This window comes from Acomys russatus, chromosome 6, assembly GCF_903995435.1.
Source record: "Acomys russatus chromosome 6, mAcoRus1.1, whole genome shotgun sequence".
In the NCBI taxonomy this organism is placed as follows: Eukaryota; Metazoa; Chordata; class Mammalia; order Rodentia; family Muridae; genus Acomys; species Acomys russatus.
Genome location: NC_067142.1, coordinates 67,804,119 through 67,823,632, shown reverse-complemented (window position 1 = coordinate 67,823,632; position 19,514 = coordinate 67,804,119). Strand labels below are relative to the sequence as shown.

The window sequence follows — 19,514 nt, the reverse complement described above, 5'->3', positions numbered from 1 at the left end:
ATCAGAGGATCCAGTTCCCTCTGTGGGTGTGACTCAGTAATAGAACGCTCACTCACCATGTCTGTGCGAGGCTCTGGGTCCCATCTCCAGAAATGAAGATGACAGGCAGAAAACACAGAGCAAAACCAAAATAAAGCAGTATTTTAGCAGGGTGTGGACAACTCCTTCTGAAGCTAAGGGAAACAAACAAACAAACAAGCAAAAAAAAAAAAAAAAACCCAAAACAAAACAAACAACAACAAAAAAAAAACCCAAACAAACCACACAGATTCCTGGGGAATTCTCCCTGCAACAGCAATCTTCCAGGCATTATTGATGTGAGGGTGTGGAGCTCTGAGAAAGCTTACTGAGCAGTTTGGTATTACTGACACAGAAATGCCAGGGGCTGGTGGACAGGGGAGGGATGCAAAATGGTCAGGTAAGGCAGATAGTGTCCAGTTCTTTGCTACGCACCGATGGGAAACCGGTGGACAAGCTATCATAGGGCACACAGGTGTCATCATCACTTTACATGTTAAAAATGTCACTTTAAGGGTCTGGGAAGATGGTTCAACAGTTAAGAGTGCATACCGCTCTTACAGAGGAACCCAAATTCTGTTCCCAGCACCCACCCAGGCTCACAACTGCCTGTAACTTCAGCTCCGGGGTATTTGATGCCCTCTGCTGACCTCCAAAGGCACTACATTTGTATGCACATACACACAGTTAAAATTAAAGTAAAAAAAATTTTAAAAAAATATCACTTTTAGGGCAAGCATACTGATGCACTCCTGTAACCCTGGTACTCAAAAGATCTTGGGTTTGAGTTTAAGGCTGGCCTGGGATACATAGCAAGAATGGTGATTTGAATGAGAGTGGGCTCCTTAGCTCGTATGTTTGAATGTTTGGTCCCTAGTTAGTAGAACTGTTTGGGAAGGATTAGAAGGTGTGGCCTTCTTGGAGATGTACACTGGGGGGGGGGGGGGGGAGCGGCTTTAAGGTATCCAAAAAGCTTACGCCATTCCAGTTGGCTTTTTCTCTCTCAACCTCTTATTTATGAATCAGATGTAATCTCTCAGTTACTATTCCAGTACCATGCCTGCTTGCCTGCTGCCATGCTCCACCCCCCACCCCCACCCCATGATGATCATGGACTCTACTGTCTGAAACTGTAAGCCAGCCCCCAATGAAATGGTTTCTTTTATAAGTTGCTTAGGTCAGAGTTGTAGTGGAAAAATTGGTTTCTCTAAAAACCACAGACATGTTATGGAAATACCTTCATTTTAATCCTAGGTGTCGGGACACAGGGCTGCTTTGCAGCAGCTGACTATGGTTCGCCTTGTGCTCTAGCAGGGGTGTGGTTTTGCCAGCTGCCAATAGTTTCTGTGAGTGTGTGACATTTGGAATTCTGGGGACTTTTATGTGGCTATATAAGTGCTAGAGTCCTGATAGCTGTGCGGCTGGCTGGTGGTTGTTTGCTGTTGGTTGCAGTTTGTCAAGTAGTTGAGCACAAGGAAACAAGAAAAAAAAATTAGATATCCAGCGTGAAGCTCAAACTGGCCTTGAAGAACTTGACAGGAAGTCAATCTAATCAGCAGGAAGTCATCTAATGACAATGATGCCCCTGTCCCCTCTATCCTTTTTGTCCTATCTAGTGTTAGGAGGCGGAAAGGGAAGAAGTAAAGGGGTGGCAGAGAGAAAGCAGCCCACAAAGTAGCAAACGTCAGCTACAAGTGGTGCCCAGGCATAGGGCTAGGCGAATGGGAAATCTGACTTCAAATGCCATAGAGAAAATGGCAGAGGAAGAAGGAATGAATCTTTTTCTTCCCCCCAAGATGCCAGCAAAAAAACTTATTGCAGTTGCTTCTGCTGGGCTGTCCTCCCCTTTGCTCCCACAGAGTTTTTTTTTTTTCCTGGTTTTTCTTTTTCTTCTTCCTATAATCTGTCTCAATAAAGGTTGGGAGAATGAGTGAGCAGTTGGAAAAATATCAGGTGGAAGTAGAAGTGCTTGGAAGGTGAGGAACACCAGACCAGGGAGAACAAAAGGGCTCAGTCGCTGTGACTGGTAAGAGGGTGGAATTTTCCTGCAGGAGGAAAGAGGGAAAGAAACTGTGCCAGAGGGTGGCCAGGTCAGAGAAAGCCTGAAAAGGGTGGGATGTCTCAGACAGGCCTACCTCACCCTTCTCTCTCTTACTTTTACTCTCTCTTTCCCTTCCTCTGTCTCTGACTCTGGGGTACCCCTTCCCCCCTTTTTTCTCTCCCCATGCTCATTTAATAAACCTCATATAATCTAATATCTGCTGCCTTGTGGCTTATTATCTTATTGCCTTGTCTCTTATTATTAAACATAGAAGTTTGTATATAAGAAAATGGATACTTATTCATCTATTTATATCATATATATAGTTATATGTATTATGTATAAAATGAAATATAGAGAAATATTGTAAAATATTGTGATATATGACACATACAGATGCACACATGAACACACACAGCTATAGGGGTTAGACTTAGGTAGGGAGCAGTTTTAGGCAGCTATTGCAATTGCATAAGGATTGGTATTTGGGCAGTGGCGATGGGGAAGAGGAAACAGGTTTAAGAAAGCTCTGTAAATGGCGAATCAACAGGTTATGGTAACTTAGTCTACAGGTATGGTGGGAGAGAACTCCCAGACTTCTAGCAAGGGCAGTTGGAGGAAGTAGGCGCTCACTTTTCTTTTCTTTTTTTAAAGATGTATTTACTTATTATTATGCAGAGTGCTCTGTCTGCATGTACACCTTCAGGCCAGAAGAGGGCATCAGATCACATTATAGATGATTGTGAGTATGATTGCTGGGAATTGAACTCAGGACCTCTGGAAGACCAACCAGTCAGTGCTCTAAACTTCTGAGTCATCGCTCCAGCCCAGGTTTCCACTTTTGAAAGTAGATCAGAAAGGAGGAGAAGCGTCGTGACAGGCATGGTGGCACTAGTGACGGCTGGAGAGCAAGCTGTACAACCAACCAACGCCGGAGGCTCCTTATATAGCGCTGTCTAGAAGGAGACTTGCCTTTTGGTTTGTAGCTGAAGAACTCCGTCTCTTTACGAGAGACCATTCCAGAAATCTCCAACTCTACATAGCCTGACGAGGCTATCTCATCTTCTTCCTGCTCCCCCGCCACCCCTGGATGTCTCTCGATGTCCCCCACCGGCGCGGACAGTGCCCCGCCAGCTTTCCATTGCCCTGGCTATCCACCTTGCTTCTGTCTCCTCCCACCAGAAGCCTGTTACCTCCTAAATGAGGTTGAACTGTCCTGTATGGCCACCAGTGCCTCTGTTTTCTTTCCACAGAGCTCTAGCAGTTGCTTGGACGCCTCCCTTACTTCCTGGGGCCCCTCTGCTCTAGTCCACTGTGCAGTCTGACGTCAGACGTACCCAACCACAACGCAAAATCTAACCAGGGTACTTCTGTAACCAGGTCTTTTCATGGTTCCTCATTATTTCCAGACTAAAACTCACATTCCTTAACTTAGGATGAAAATTCCTTGATGACGCCTCTCCTGCCACTCTGCCCAGGCTTAGATGCTGGTCCATCCTTGTATTTTGTGATCTGGCAGTTCTCATGAGCTCAGCACTCTCTGGCATGCTCTAAACATTTTCTGCTTTATTGTGTCACATGCGCATGCATGCTTCTCTCCAGCCCTTACCTGGGAGCCTAGGTGCTCCCAGACCTCCTGCGCTCTGCTCATCTGAGTAGGTCTTACAGAACCCTCTTAGATGTGGCATGTTCTTCTGATAGCCCCAAGCCAGAGCCCACTCCATTGTGCTCCTTCTCTGGGTGTGCTTGTCTCATGATAACCCTCTCTGCATGGAGTTTTATTGCACTCTGTACTCTCACATGGATTTCTGTGTGATCTGGAATAAATCATTAAAAAAAAAAAATCTCTGAGCATCTATTTCCTTATCAGAGGTGACACACACAGCCCTATGCTGGTGTACAACAGTGCTCAATTAGTGCTAATTAATGCCTTCTATTTTTGTTTTGTTTTTTGAGACAGTCTTTCTTTGTGTTGCCTTGGCTGTCTTGGACTGACTTTGTAGACCAGACAACTCACGGAGTCCTCCTGTCTCAGCCTCCCTGAATGATTAAAGACAAGCGCCACCATACCCAGCTGTAATTAATGCTTTCTCGAATTGTTGAGTTGGCTCCTCACCTGCCTGTTGCCATCCACCTTGAGAAGACCAGGCTGGCCTCAACCTCACAGTAATACGCCTACCTCTGCCTCCCAAGTGCTGGGATTAAAGGCGTGTGCCACCAACACCAGGGATGGGTTTGTTTCTTTTCCAATGCACGTTTCAGATGGGCCTTTCACAAGTTATTTCCTCCAAAGATGTGTCTAGTTTTTTCCACTTGACTGCAATCTACAGGTTACTTATCGTGTGTGTGTGTGTGTGTGTGTGTGTGTGTGTGCGCGCATACCGGCACACACTAGTTTTATTTCCATGCTCAGGACACTGGAGACAGCACTTAGTCTTCTAATATGAGTTTTGGTAACTGGGTTAAAGCATTATTTGAGCTTTTTTTCCTTCCACATACCAACTTTCAGGAAAAAGTAGTCAGTGGTAACTAAGCGACATTAATTTGATTGAACAGTTTATCCTTTATAGCCGGAGACGTCAATCCATGGACGGCTTCTATGGTAGTTTTATAGCTGTTTCTAGGAGCTCTGGCAAGTTTGTCTTCTGACTTCCGGTCACGTGTTTCTAAACCCGACATGAATCTCCCATGGGCTCCCGACTGCTCTAGCTTTTCAGACAAATCAAGCACCTGACCAGTGATATGGTGTGCATTAGTTAGTAAGCTGGAGGGACTCAGGGTGTTCACCCAGCATTTATTCCACAAGAGCTCAAGCAGTTTATGATCCAGAGGAGTTGAAATATGAGACTTCTAAGGCATAATACTGTCTGCAGTGCACACCAAAAGCTTCTATTTGATTAAGGTTCTTCATATGAAGATTTGTAGCCCTTCGCGTGTGTCCTGAAGGCACCAAGCTCCACTTTTCCTGCAGATATTGTTCTGCTTGGGTCAATCACCACTGCTACAGATGGTTCCTGGAATTACTGGCTAAGTATCTGTGTACTGACGTCAATCCCAGAGAGCCAGCAGCCGTAACCAGGGTGGCTCTGGTACCAGCCAATTACTCAGGTTTCAGTGCCCTCTACAGGCAAAGCGAATGTGTCCATGATGGTCATGGCCTCACCATCCACTTCCCCCAGCATCAGAACCATCCATCCCTTCTAAGTTGCCTCCTGATCTGGCAAGCATCACCGTTTTCGGTAGAGCCAATACTGAGATTTTGCAATATTTAAAGTAACAGTGGTCCTTAGTCCAGGGTTTCACCACCAGGATCTCTCACTGTCTTTCTTTTTTGTTTTGTTTTTGTCATATTTGTAGATTTCATTAGTATTCTGCGCTTCCTACACATTGTTGGCCAATTTCCTGATCCCACATTTAACATTTTGTTAGGTACTGACAGTTGTTCCTTAAAAAGGACAATATTATTTATTTATTTATTTTCTGAGTGAGGGTCTCACTATCTAGCACTGGACAGCTTCGGACTTGCAGGGTTGCTTCTTGCCTCTGCCTCCCACGTGCTGAGATCACAGGCATGTGCCACCATGCCAGCTTATATGTCTTCTATTTTGAACCATGGGTAAAAGTCGTAATTCCTCTATATGTTCATCCTACAAATACTGTCATTCTTTTTTATATTTCCAATTTTCAAGAAAAAATATCAAATTTGTTTTTAATTCAAAATTTCCTTGTTATTTGAAGTTGGTGTGCATTTAAAAATGTTTTCTATATATCCCTGGCTTGCTGAAAATTTTGTTTGAGGTTGATGTATTTATGCATATTTTTATTTCTTCTATGTATCCTTGGCTTGATGAAAATTTTGTTTCAGTCTTTTAAAAAGAAGCTTAGTCTAACAGTTTAGTCCCAGCACTTTGAAAGCAGAGGCAGAGGCAGAGAGGCAGAGGCAGACGGAGCTCTACCTATGAGTCCAGCCTGGTTTACAAAGGAAGTTCCAGGCCAGCCAAGGAGTCTACACAGTAAGACTCTGTCTTCAAACAAACAAATAGACAGACAGACAGACAAACAGTGTAGTCAGGCCTAATGTCATAGGTCCGTAGTTCTAGCTACTCAGATGGCTGAGGAAAAAGGAGTGCAAGTTTAAGGCCTGGTTGGGTTGTAGAGTGAGTTCAAGCCAGATGGCCCAATTTAACAAGACCCTGTCTCAAAGTAAAAATTTACAAAAGGACTGGGGAGGGGATGGAGATGTTGTTCAGTGTGAAGAGCACTCACTGCTCTGTCAGGAAGACTGAAGTCTAAATCCTATCACCCACATTAGGTGGCTCACAAGCACCTATAAGTCCAGCTCCAAGGGATCCAATGCCCTCTTCTGGCCTTCATAGGCTTGTGAACATACACTCACTCACACACATAAATAAAGATTAGAATGAACATGTTTTTAAACGAGTTGGGATATAGCTCAATGGTGGAGTGCTTGCAATAGTATGTACCAGGTCCTGGGCTTGATCCCTACATATAATTTTTTTGAGAGTTAAAAATTACATTTATTCATGTAGTATTATCCCTGTGTATATACTTATTATATCTATTCATTTGTTACTATCTCTGCATTGTGTGTGTAGGCATGAGAACACATGCACATGCCACTGCACATGTGTAGATGTCAGAGGACAGTGTCCCGTAGCTGGTTCTTCCTTTCTACACGTAGATCCCAGGATGACGCCCTTGGGTCATCAGGGTTTGGTGGCTAAGTCATCTCACTGGCTCCTAAATCCCTTTCAGGTTTGATGTTATTGTGTGTGTGAGTGTGTGCTGGGTGTGCGTGGATGTTGACACACACGCACCATGGTGCACATGGAAGCCAGAAGACAACCTTGTGAAGTTGGTCCCCATCTCTGTCTCAGTCTCTACCTCCCTCCCTCCTTCCCTCCCTCCCTCCCTCTCTCTCTCTCTCTCTGTCTCTCTCTCTCTTGGGTTTTTGTGACAGGGTTTCTCTGTGTAGCCTTGGCTGTCCTGGATTCACTTTGTAGACCAGGCTGGCCTGGAACTCACAACAATCTGCCTGCCTCTGCCTCTGGAGCACTGGGATTAAAGGCGTACGCCCCCACACCCAACACGGTCCTCTCTTTTAATTTCACATGAGTCCCTAGGAGAACACTCAAGTCCTCAGGCAATAGAGCCATCTTGCCAGCTCCATTTTTAAAATTTATAGTATAAAAATTTCTTGTTTATAAAATATAACTGCTATAAATGACATATATCTCACACTTTTTTTTTTTTGCTTTCTCTGTCCCATCTCTGACCCTAGTCACCTTCCCATAAACATATACACATTTATTTAGTGCATGCTTTTATGTCTTTTCCTTTCTCTATTTGTATATGCCAATAGTAAATGCATTAATCTGTAATCTTACATTTCAAACAATATTATATTGTACATCTTACAATGACTTTCTTCTCCTTTCTTTTTTCTTCTTATTGAACACTGTATTTTAATGTTTTATTCTTTTTTAACATTTATTTTTATTTTATGTACACTGGTGCTTTGCTTGCATGTGTGTCTGTGTGAGGGTGTCAGATCTTGGAGTTACAGACAGTTGTAAGCTGCCATGTGGATGCTGGGATTTGAACCCCGGTCCTCTGGAAAAGCAGAGTTCTTAACCACTAAGGCATCTCTCCCACCCCAGTGTTTCATTCTTTTAATAATTATATTAATTTTTAGATTTCGGAATTATGATATAATTACATCACTCCCTCCCTTAACTTTCCTTCTCTAACCATCCCATAACCACCCTTTTCTCTCTTTCAAACTCATGGCCTCATTTTTTTTTAATTGTTGACATACATATATATCTTACTTGGTCCATATAATGTTACTTGCATGTATATTATTTCAGGGCTGACTGCTTGGTATTGGTTAACAAATTGGTGTGCTCCTCCCTGGAATGAGTATTTCTCCAGCTCCTAGCATTCCTTAGTTTGTCTGCAGTTCTTTGTCTGGAGTGGAGGCCTCTTGAGCTTTCCCCTTCCATGTTAGAGTGTCTATTTGGTGCCATTGTTCAGATTCTGTTTAGGCGGCCATGTTGGTGAGATTTTATGAGTAACCTCGCGGACATTTCTAGGGGACATAATCTCACAGCCAACTTTCTGTTCCTTTGGCTCTTACAGTCTTTCTGACTCTTCTTTTGCAATGATCCCCAAAGTCTTAGATGCCAGAATTGTGCTGAAGGTGTATCAGCCGGGCCTGGGTACCACACGGGTTCTTCTTCTTTACATTTTGATCAGTTGTGGGGCTTTTCTAATGCAAGCAGAAGCTTATTTGTCAAGGGGTGAGAACTACATTTATCTGTGGGTATACAGGCAAATATTTAGGCTACAGTTAGGGATTATGTTGGTTTAGTAAAGCGGTTTTTAGGTTCTCTTCCAAGATCCATGATTTCTCTAGCCCTGGGTTGTTGGCTATGACTTTTCCTCTTGCTGATCAGTCCCTAAATCCAACTAGAGGGCTGTTGGTTACCTCTAAGGTATGTGTGCCACTATTGCACTCTCATGTTATTGTGACATGTTGGTTCACAGGCATCATAGCTGGGCAGGACTGTTGGTTGTTTCCCTCTCTTGGAAGCTTACATGATACCTTCAGGGACCATGAAAGCTGTTCCTCAAGGAATAGACTTTCAGGTCAGATCCAGCCCAGGTCCTCTGAGTCCTGTGTCCAAAGAAGCCTATGTGTCTTCAGCAACAGGGACTTACCTTTCACCTCTGAGAGGCTTCTCACGTCTGGTGTTGGGGTTTTTATTACATAGTCTACAGATCTTGAGGAGAACAGTCTTAGCCCAACTATTCTACTTTTGTACAGGGGGTGCAATTTCAAATGCAAAGTATGGCATATAATTCATCTTTTATTTCTACACATGCTATGTGAATACTCTGCAACCTATCATGTAAGAGTCCCCCATATTCTATAATAAACATCCTTGATTATGTTATTTTGTGTATCATTTGCAGGGTTAGTTGATAATATATTCCTAAAAATGGAACTGGATCATAGACTATACACATACTCAGTTTTAGTAGAGACTGCTAAAGTGTCCTATAAAACACACAGATTTATATCCACACCAATAGCTCATGTTGAATTCCATTTCCTTGGTAGGAAGACTTCATTAACATTTTATATTATCTAACTGTTAAATTGTACTACTTGGGCAAAGTGATGTAATGGGAAAGATATTAATTTTCTGTTTGATTGTCCAGATTGTTCTAACTCACTCTAAGATCTTTAGACACAATTGCAGCAGCCATGGGACTATAGACGATAACTTTTGTCATGCTAGGTTTAGTTAGTTAACTAATTTTTGTGCTGCTAGGGACTAAGCCAGGGATAGACAAGTGCTCTGTCACTGAAGTAGATATCCAGTCCTGTTTTCACTTTGTATTTTGAGACAAGGTCTTACCACTTTCTCCAGATGGGACTTAGGAGGCCAGCAAGGACTTGAACAGGAGACCCACCTGCCTGAGCAGCTGGGTGACAGGCTAGAGTTACCAGTCCCAGTTTATGAAGAGAATGTTTGCATCTTGGATTTTAGTCTTCTCTGCTCTAAATTTATAACAGAAAAACAAAACCAAACAAAAATAAACCCCAAACCCTGTACGCTCTAATAGTTATTCTGTTTTGTTGTTGTTTCTTGTCCTTTCATACTGGAGGCCAAACCCAGAGTTGTGATCAGACAACTTATGGTTCATTCTCACTTTCTTCCCATAGGTTCCATCAAATGCAGGTCATTAGGCTTTGTAGTAAGTTCCTGTGCTGGATGGTTTTGTGTCAATTTGACATAAGCTAAAGTCATCTGAGAGGAGGGGACCTCAATTAAGAAAATGCTTCACTAAGATGCAGCTGTAAGCATTCACTAAAATGCCTTTCTAAGATAGACAGGACATTATCTTAATTAGTGATTGATGGGGTATGGCCCAGTCCATTGTGGGTGGGGCCATCCTTGTCTAGGCTAGTGGTCTTGGGGTCTATGAGAAAGCATGCTGAGCAAGCCAGTAAGTAGCACCCCTCCATGGCCTCTGGGTCAGTTCTTGCCTCTAGGGTTCCCAAAGTTACAGTGATTTTTATTCTTCCCTGACTTCCTTTGATGATGAGTAGGGATGTGGAAGTATAAATTAAAAAAAAAAACTCCCATGTGGCCGGGCGTGGTGGCACACGCCTTTAATCCCAGCACTCGGGAGGCAGAGGCAGGCGGATCGCTGTGAGTTCGAGGCCAGCCTGGTCTACAAAGTGAGTCCAGGATGGCCAAGGCTACACAGAGAAACCCTGTCTCGAAAAACCAAAAAAAAAAAAACTCCCTTTCCTCCCCAAGTTGCTTTGGTCATGGTGTTTCATCACAGCAGCAGAAACAGTAACTTAGCACCCTTACTTGCTGAGCCATTTCACTGGTCATTAAGAATTATTTTTAATAACTCAGCAACAAGCTCTTTATTAAATATATACTCTTCACTTATTTTCTCCCTCGCCTGCAGTTAATTAAAAGTGTCTCAATCTCAGCACTCATGAGACAAAGACAGATGGATCTCTAAGAGTTTGAAGGCAGCCTGGTCCACAAAGGGAGTTCCAGGCCAGTTAAGGACACATAGTGTCTCAAAACAAACAAACAAAACAAATATCTTGAGAATAGATTTTGTTATTGTTTTTCAAGACAGAATTTCTCTGTGTAGCCCTGGCTGTCCTGGAACTCCATCTGTACAGGCTAGCCTTGAACTCAGAGATCTGCCTGTATCTCCCTCTTGAGTGCTACCATTGACCAGCTTGAAAATAGAAAATCTTTCCTTCTCTTTTCTTTTCTGGTTTTCCTGAGACAAGGTTTCTCTATGTAGCCTTGGCTGTCCTGGACTCCCTTTATAGACCAGGCTGGCCTTGAACTCACAGAGATTTGCCTGCATCTACCTTCCTGAATGCTGGGACTAAAGACCACTACGCCTGGCTCAAAATATTTTTTTGTTTGTTTGGGTTTTTTTGTTTTTGTTTTCTTTTTGTTTTTTTGTTTTTTGTTTTTTGTTTTTTGTTTTTTTTTTGAGACAGGGTTTCTCTATGTAATAGCCCTGGCTGATCTGGACTCATTTTGTAGATCAGGCTGGCCTCAAACTCATAGAGGTCTGCCTGCCTCTGCCTCCCTAGTGCTGGCACTAAAGACGTGAACCACTAGGGTCCTTTGAATTTCTATGTGATGTTTAGAATCATCTTGCCAATATCTTCCTTCCCCTTTGTCCTGCTTGATTATATTTATTTATTTTTAAACTATTTGTCAATTGTGTGTACAGACTATTTTTAGTTTTCAACTATTTGTGGGTGTTGATGCGGCTCTGCACAGGTGTTCTTAGATTTTTCTGGAACAGGAGTTACAGGCAGTTGTGAGTTGCTATGTGGGTACTGGGAATGGAACCCACAACTTCTGGAAGGTCAGCCAGTGCTCTTCTGAGCCATCTCTCCAGCCAATATATTTTTTGCGTGTAGTTGTTTGACTTGCATGCATGCCTCTGTGCCATTTGTGTGCCTAGTGCCCACAGAGGACATCAGATCCCCTGGAACTGGATTTACAGATGGTTGTGAGCTGCTGAGAACTGAACCCCAAATTCTCTGGAAGAACAGTCAGTTTTCTTAACTACTGAACCATCTACCCCTCCCCCCCGCAGCTTCCCCCAACCCTGCCCTTCTGAAACAGAGTCTCACTTTATAGCCCAGGCTAGCCTGGAACTTACTATGTAATCCTGAACTTATGGCAATCCTCCTGTCTTTTTTTTTTTTCTCTCTCTCAAGACAAGGTTTCTCTGTGTAGCCTTGGTTGTCCTGAACTCGCTTTGTAGATCAGGCTGACCTTGAACTCACAGGGATCCACCTGCCTCTGCCTCCCAAGTGCTGGGATTAAAGATGTGTGTCACCATCCTGGGCAATCTTTCTTTCTTTCTTTCTTTCTTTCTTCTTTCAATTCTTCTCTCATATATTACATCCCAACTGCAGTTTCCCCTCTCTCCACAATTTCTATTTGTTTTAAAGGAGTGTTATGATTTTATTTGGATTAAATTTAATCTATAGATCCAATTTGGGGAGAATGAAAATCTCTCTCTCTCTCTCTCTCTCTCTCTCTCTCTCTCTCTCTCTCTCTCCCTCTCTCAATGTAATATTTTGAGACAAGATCTCACTCTACCCTTGGCTGGCCTTGAACTTGCTGTGGTCCTCTTTCTTTGGCCGCCCCCATGATGGGATTTCCAGTTTGCTCCATCACACTCAGCTGAAAATGGAAATCTTAATATTACTGAGCCTTTCAAGCCATAAGTGTGTCCACCGTTCCATTCATTTAGATCCCCCTCGATTATTCTGATCAGTGTTTGCAGTTTTCACTGAACTTGAACACCTTTTGTTAGATGTGGCTCTAAATGTGTTATTGTGTTCACATTGTATATGTTTTATGCTCTTATAAATAGCATTTGTTTATAGTATGGTGACCTATTCCAAGGCCTCATGACCTCTGCCACTGGGCTACATCTTCAAATCTCCTCACCTTCCTGCTTTTGGGTTGAGGTCTTGCTATTATGGCCTCTAGGCTGGTCTTGCACTCCTAGACTCCATCCATCCTTTTGACATAGTCTCTGAAGTGGTTGGGAACACAGGCTTGCAACATTGTACCCAACAAAACTGTATTTTTTCATTGTGCATACATTCATTGCTAATGTTAAGGGTTGTGTTGTGTTCTGGGCTGGAGAGATGGCTCAGTGGTTAAGAGCACCGCCTGCTCTTCCGAAGTTCCTGAGTTCAATTTCCAGCAACTACATGGTGGCTCACCACGTAATTTAACTTGATGTCCTCTTCTGGCCTGCAGGTGTACAAGCAGACAACACTGTATACATAATAATAAATAAATATTTAAGAAAAAGAGAGAGATCTCTTGGGGGTTAGAGAGATGGCTCAGATTAAGAGCATGGGAAGTTCTAGATTTGATTCTAGCACCTACATGGCAGTTTGTGACTGTTTGTAACTTCACTTCTGGGTCATTTGATGCCCTCTGTTGACCTCTTTAAACATCAGGCACAAATAAGAGGTACAGACATGCATGTGGACAAAACACTTATATGTGTGTGTGTGTGTGTGTGTGTGTATACAGATAAACAGAGAGAAAGAGAGAGAGAGAGAGAGACAGACAGACAGAGACAGACAGACAGAGAGACAGAGAGAGACAGACAGAGACAGAGAGAGACAGACAGAGACAGAAAGAGACAGACAGAGAGAGAGAGAGACAGTAAATTTGACCTTGCTTAGAAATAGGCTCCTTGCCATCACAGTCTGTGGTAATTTTCAGGATTGCCACCATAGGACACTAAGATAAATAATGTCTTAGTGTAGAAATAATTGACTAAGCCGGGCATGGTGGCGCATGCCTTTAATCTCAGCACTTGGGAGACAGAGGCAGGCAGATCGCTGTGAGTTCGAGGCCAGCCTGGTCTACAAAGCGAGTCCAGGACAGCCAAGGCTACACAGAGAAACCCTGTCTCAAAAAACAAACAAACAAACAAAAAAAAAAAAAAAAAAAAAAAAAAAAAAAAAAAAGAAAAGAAAAGAAATAATTGACTCTCCTCCATCTTTGGGATTTTAATGAAGAGCTTTGCACACATTACACAAGTACTCTGCCATTGCCACTCTGTATGATGCCTGAATATGCATGCCCCACTTGTTTTTACTTTTTATTGTAAGACAAGATTTTGATAAGTTGCCTAAGCTGGCTTTGAGACCATTCTATAGCCTGAACTAGAAATCCTTCTGCCTCAGCTTCCAGAAGAGCTAAGATAACAGGCTTGTATTACTGAGCCCAGCCAAATTTGGTTTCTCTGAATTGGTCTGTCTTCCTGCCTCACGTTTGTAGAAGAGTTTACATAGAGGGACGTCTCCTGGCTTAAGAGTGCTTGCTGCTCTCCCAGAGCACTGGAGTTTGGTTCTCAGCATTCACACTGGGCACTGTGACCAGCTCCAGGAGATCCAACACTCTCGTCTTGCCTCTGTGGGCACTTGCACACTCACGGCATACCCTCATACATATACATACATAATGCACATAAAAATAAAAATAAATCATTTCTTAAGGAAAGAAAAATCACATTAGCAATGAATAGCAGGACAGGCTGAAGGGGATGAGATGGAGTTGCACGTGGTAAAGTTCAGAGTACATCAAGTTGGGCATGGGCAGTGAAGGAGGATTATGTATTTCTTTGAAAATGTTTACATTTTAGTTCCTGTGCTGGTTAGTCTATGTCAACTTGACACAAGATAGAGTCACTGGAGAGGAGGGAGCCTCAATTGAGAAAATGCCTCTATGAGATTGAGCTGTAGGCAAACTTATAGCTTAATTTTCTTAAGTAGTCATTGACATGGGAGGCCCAGCCAATTGTGAGTGGAGCCACCCCTGAACTGCTATTCCTGGGTTCTATAAGAAATCAGGGCCAGGTGTGGTGGTGCATGCCTTTAATCCCAGCACTCAGGAGGCAGAGGCAGGCAGTTCGCTATGAGTTTGAGGCCAGCCTGGTCTACAAAGTGAGTCTAGGAAAGCCAAGGCTACACAGAGAAACCCTGTCATGAAAAGCAAACATACAAACAAAAACAAAACAAAACAACAGGCTGGGCAAGCCATGGAGATCAAGGCAATAAGCAGCACCCTCCATGACCTCTGCATCAGCTCCTGCCTCCAGGTTCCTTCCCTACTTGAGTTCCTGTCCTGACTTCCTTTGATGATGAACAGTGCTGTGGATGTGTAAGCCAGATAAACCTTTTCTTTTTCCCAACCTGCTTTTGGTCATGGTGTGCCAATACAGCAATAGTAACCTTAACTTGTACAGGCACCCAAAGAATATCCACATCTAAATGCCTAGTAGGAAGTTGGAAATGTGAATGTCATGCTTAGATGAGAGACTTGTAGTCTGCAGTATCAGCAAGTGAGCACTGAGTGAATTGACAGGAGAGAATGACATTGTTTTGGGAGATCAAGGTGAAGAGTAAACAGCACAGGGATGGATTCTAGGTATTTAAGAGGTGGAAGGGTATCTCAGTGAGCTTCATAGTGAAGGTAGAAAGAAGGATACAGGTGAGGAATCTTCCTTTAAGAAGGTCAGATGAGACTGTGCCTTAGCTCACCAAACGTGCATGACACCCTGAGCTCAGTCCCCGTCACCATATAACCTGGACGTCATGGCACATATCATCAATCCCAGCACTTAGCACTTCAGAGGTGGAGCAGGAAGGTCAGAAGTTCAAGGTCATCCTTGGCTACACAGTTGTGTTGGGTCAGAGAAGAAGGTAGAATGAGAAGGAAGGAAAAGCTGAGGCAAAGATGGGTCCTGAGTGGAGGAGGGAGGTATTTGAGTTTGATTTGTGAGATGCGGGTGAGTGGAGAGGTCAAAATCAGGTTTGGGAGAGACTAGGGGTAACAGACAGAAATGGTAAAAGCCTCCAGAGGGGTTAGTCCTAAGAGAGGTAGGGCAGTCTTTTCTTTTCCCAGAGAGGAGACAGGAAATCAAAAAGTTTGTGGTGGGGAGTGGGATGTTCTCTCACCTTCTGGTATTTGAATGTATTTGTCCCCAGTAGGTGGCACTCTTTGGAGAGGCTCTGGATATGGCCTTATTGGAGAAGGAATGTCACTGGAGGTGGGCTTTAAGATTCTATACCATTTCAACTCTACTTTTTCTTCTTCCTACTGTGATGTGAGCCCCAGCTTCTGCTCCAGCCACCTTGTCTGCTGTTTCCTGCCCCACGGCGCCACCATGATGGACTCCCATCCTTCTGGAACCGTAAGCCAAATAAACCCTTCTTCCTATAAATTGCTTTGGTCATGGTGTTTTATCACAGGAACAGAAAAGAAATCAAATGGAAGTTATGTAGTGAGTCAGTGATTCTTGCATTAGAACCATCACTGAGGTAGTTTTAAAAAAAAAAAAGTCAATAGTTGGACAACACCTTGGAAGTTTCTGGTTTAATTAGTCTGGGATGAGCCTTGGGCATTGCTATATTTTCAAAGTCTCATGAGAGATTGTAATCTGAGATTAAGGTTGAGAACCATCGGTTTAATTTGTAGGTAAAGTTTTAGATTGGCGATAATGGAATTGGATTCAAGGAAACTCACAATTAAGGAACGCTGAAGGAGCCACAAAAGTTCGAGATGGATCAGAAATGGAGAAAGAAAAAGTTAGAAGGAAGAGCCAGTTAGCAGCCTAATGGCTTTTTTACTTCAGAGGTCTAGAAACGATGCCGCTCAGTCCTTCTTGCTGTCTCCTTTCCTCCTTCCTCTTCTGCTTTTGTTTTGTTTTGTTTGAGACTGAGTTTCATCATGTAGCCCTGGCTTGCCAGGAGATCTCTATGTAGACCAGGCTGACTCTGAAATCATGAAGGTCCACTGGAGCCAAAGATGTGTCCTGGCACATTCCAACTGAGCCCTTCATCTTAAAGAGATCAGGTTCTTTTGTGAGAGAGGCACTTCGCACCAGTGCTACAGAGCTATAGAATAGTTCTTGACCAGTTAATGGTTTTGTTGTTCTCCTCTTCCTCCTCTTCCTCCTCCTCCTCTTCTTCCTCCTCCTTTTCATTAAAAGACAAGGCATTAGAAGTTCTGCAGTGTAGGTTGGATTTGGAAATCCCCACATATATGATGGGTCCAACAGAAAGCCTTGCATAGGTTGTGCCAATCATGGAGCCATGGCCCTAAGCCCTTGTGTTTTCTGAGATGGGATCACGTCATATAAGTCAAGATCACCTGGAGCTTGGTGTGTGGCTCAAGCGAGCCTCGAAATGTCTCCGTCCTTCTGCTTCTACCTCTGGAACGCTGAGTGTGTCATCATTCTGGTTTACAAATACTTGTGTAAGGCTTAAGAATAGCTCTTCCAGGAAGGTGGGCAAGGGCTAGGACGAGCTCTAATTATCTTGCCCCTAGATTTATCCACAGAATAGGAAGAAGATGGTGGCTACATCCTGGCCTGTGGGTACCTTATTGTGGTCACCAAACTTGATAGGTAATGGAACTTTCTAGGCAGTCACATTGAAAACACTTTGCTTTTCTAGTATTTAATGGTGGCCCATAACTGCCTCTAACTTTAGTTACAGGGGATCAGACACCTTCTCTTGGCCTCCTTGGACATCAGGCACACATGTTGTACACATACACGTATGCAGGCAAAACACTTATACACATAAAATAAAAATCATACATCTTTTTTAAAAAGAGCAATACTATTTTTTAAAAAATCCTATTTTTCATTAAAGCAGAAGACCTAGTCTTTACCATGAGGACAAGGACCATAATATCCAGGAACAGCTTTACTGACACAGGAAGCAGGGATTTTTCTATAGCCTGTACTGTCCTCTTAAAGAGAAGTGTGGTGATTTGAATAGGACTGGCTCCCATAGACTTAATGTGTTTGAATACTTGATCGATAGGGAGTGGCACTATTAAGAGGTGTTGCCTTGTGGCTGGAGAGGTGGCTCAGAGGTTAAGGGCACTGACTGTTCTTCCAGAGGTCCTGAGTTCAATTCCTAGCAACCCACATGGTGGCTCACAACCATCTATAATGAGATCTGATGCCCCCTTCTGGCATGCAGATGTACATGCAGATAGAACACTCATAAAATAAAAAAATAAATCCTTAGAAAAGAAAAAAAAAAAAGAAAGAAAGAAAAAGAGAGGTGTGGCCTTGTTGGAGTAGGTGTGGCCTCAATGGAGAAAGTTTGTCACTGAGATGTAGGTTTTGAGGTCTGAGAAGCTCAAGCCTGTTCTCTGCCTGCTACCTGCAGATGGCGCTGTAGAACTCTCAGCTCCTTCTCCAGCACTGCGTCTGCCTACGTGCTGCCATGCTTCCCACTACAGCGATGATGGACTAAGCCTCTGAACTGAAAGCTTGCCCCAGTAACACGTGTTCTTGTATAAGAGTTGCCATACTCATGGTGTCTCTTCACAGCGATAAAACCCTAAGACAAGAAGTTTCACTCAAATGTAGAGCTTGTTAATCTTCCCTGCTAAACAAAACCACCCATGATTTCTAAGGTACCTCTGGATGTCTTCCTGCTTCATCCTTGCTGCCCAAGTCCATGAACTAGCGAGGAGTTCAGTGAGCCTTTACTGAAGGCCTTGACTCCTTGGACTAGGAGTCTCCCTCCCTGAACACCTCCTGAAAGAAGCAGGGGAGCCCTAGGCACGGAGCAGGGAAAGACAGGAAGCGTGACTGGAAATTTACTGTGGATATGAGGAGGGTCTGCTTCTGTGACCTCATTACTAGGTTTCACATGAATAGAACTGAGGTCCGAAGAAACAAATAAGTTGTTTGTGCATTCAGCATCCAAGAATGGTAAGCCAGACACAGTGGTGTTTGGGAGGCTGAGACAGGAGGGTCTTATATTGCAAGGCAGCCTAACCATTAAAACAAAACAAAACAAAAAATCCCAGACTAAGCTGGATATGGTGAAACATGACTTTTATCCCAGCACTCAGGGAAGCCGAGGCAGGTGGGACCTCTGTGAGTTGGAAGTCAGCCTGGTCTACAAAGTGAGTCCAGGACAGCCCAGGCTACACAGAGAAACCCTGTTTCGAAAACAAACAAACAAACAAACAAACAAGAGGGATCTGGACTATATGATGAAACAAACAAATAAACAAACAACCGGTTCACCCCAAAATCCCAAAGTTCAATTTGTCCCACTACGTTTCCAGCCATCCTCTGCCTCTGCAGGCTGTCCTCCCAGGTTAGATGTCACCTTCCTCAGTCTTCTTCTTTCTAAAGAATTAGGCTAAGTCCTTTGGCCTCCCAAATGCATAGAATCACCCTTGTCTTTAGGTCTTGGTTTCTCCACTCTGCGATTTGAGGATGTGTGAAATTCATCGTAAGGGTGAGAGCGGAGGGCTGTCCAGAGGGCCGTTGGATAGGACACACTGGAACAATTACATTTAATGTCGGATACCTCTGTAAGACTACTTTCATTGCAGATGTCGTTGAGAAACTACATTTCATCCCCAGAGGAGTGGAAGGATGGAGTGTATCCCAGTCCCATGCTTAACAGCCATTAACCCTAAACCCTCTATTTACACGACATCTTGACTTAAGTTCAAGCTTTAGCTGGGGCCAGTCTACAAAAATCATTTGTAATTCTGACGTCAGAAACTCATTTCCAATTCTTTGGGGGCCTCCTCGGGTCTGGGAAACAAGCTGGCAGAATGCGACTATACTATACACTAAACATAAAAGAGAACCTGCCAGTGACATGACCCTCCCAACACCGTCAAATTATAAACTTGGGATCAATGTTGGAGGTGTGCTTTGGGCAGGACAGAGGACTCTGATGTCTTTCCTATCTCCTTTTACTGTCTCCTGCCCTCCTTGTCCTTCCCTCACATCTCTGGTGTGGTCACAGGACCCCTAAAGCAGCCCCGTGCCTGGC

At 43.5% G+C, this 19,514-nt stretch overlaps 1 pseudogene; it reads right to left on the bottom strand.

The window, feature by feature from the left end:
- Window positions 1-4,588: 4,588 nt before the first annotated feature.
- LOC127191141 (COP9 signalosome complex subunit 5-like) lies at window positions 4,589-14,128 on the bottom strand (annotated as a pseudogene).
- Window positions 14,129-19,514: the final 5,386 nt, after the last annotated feature.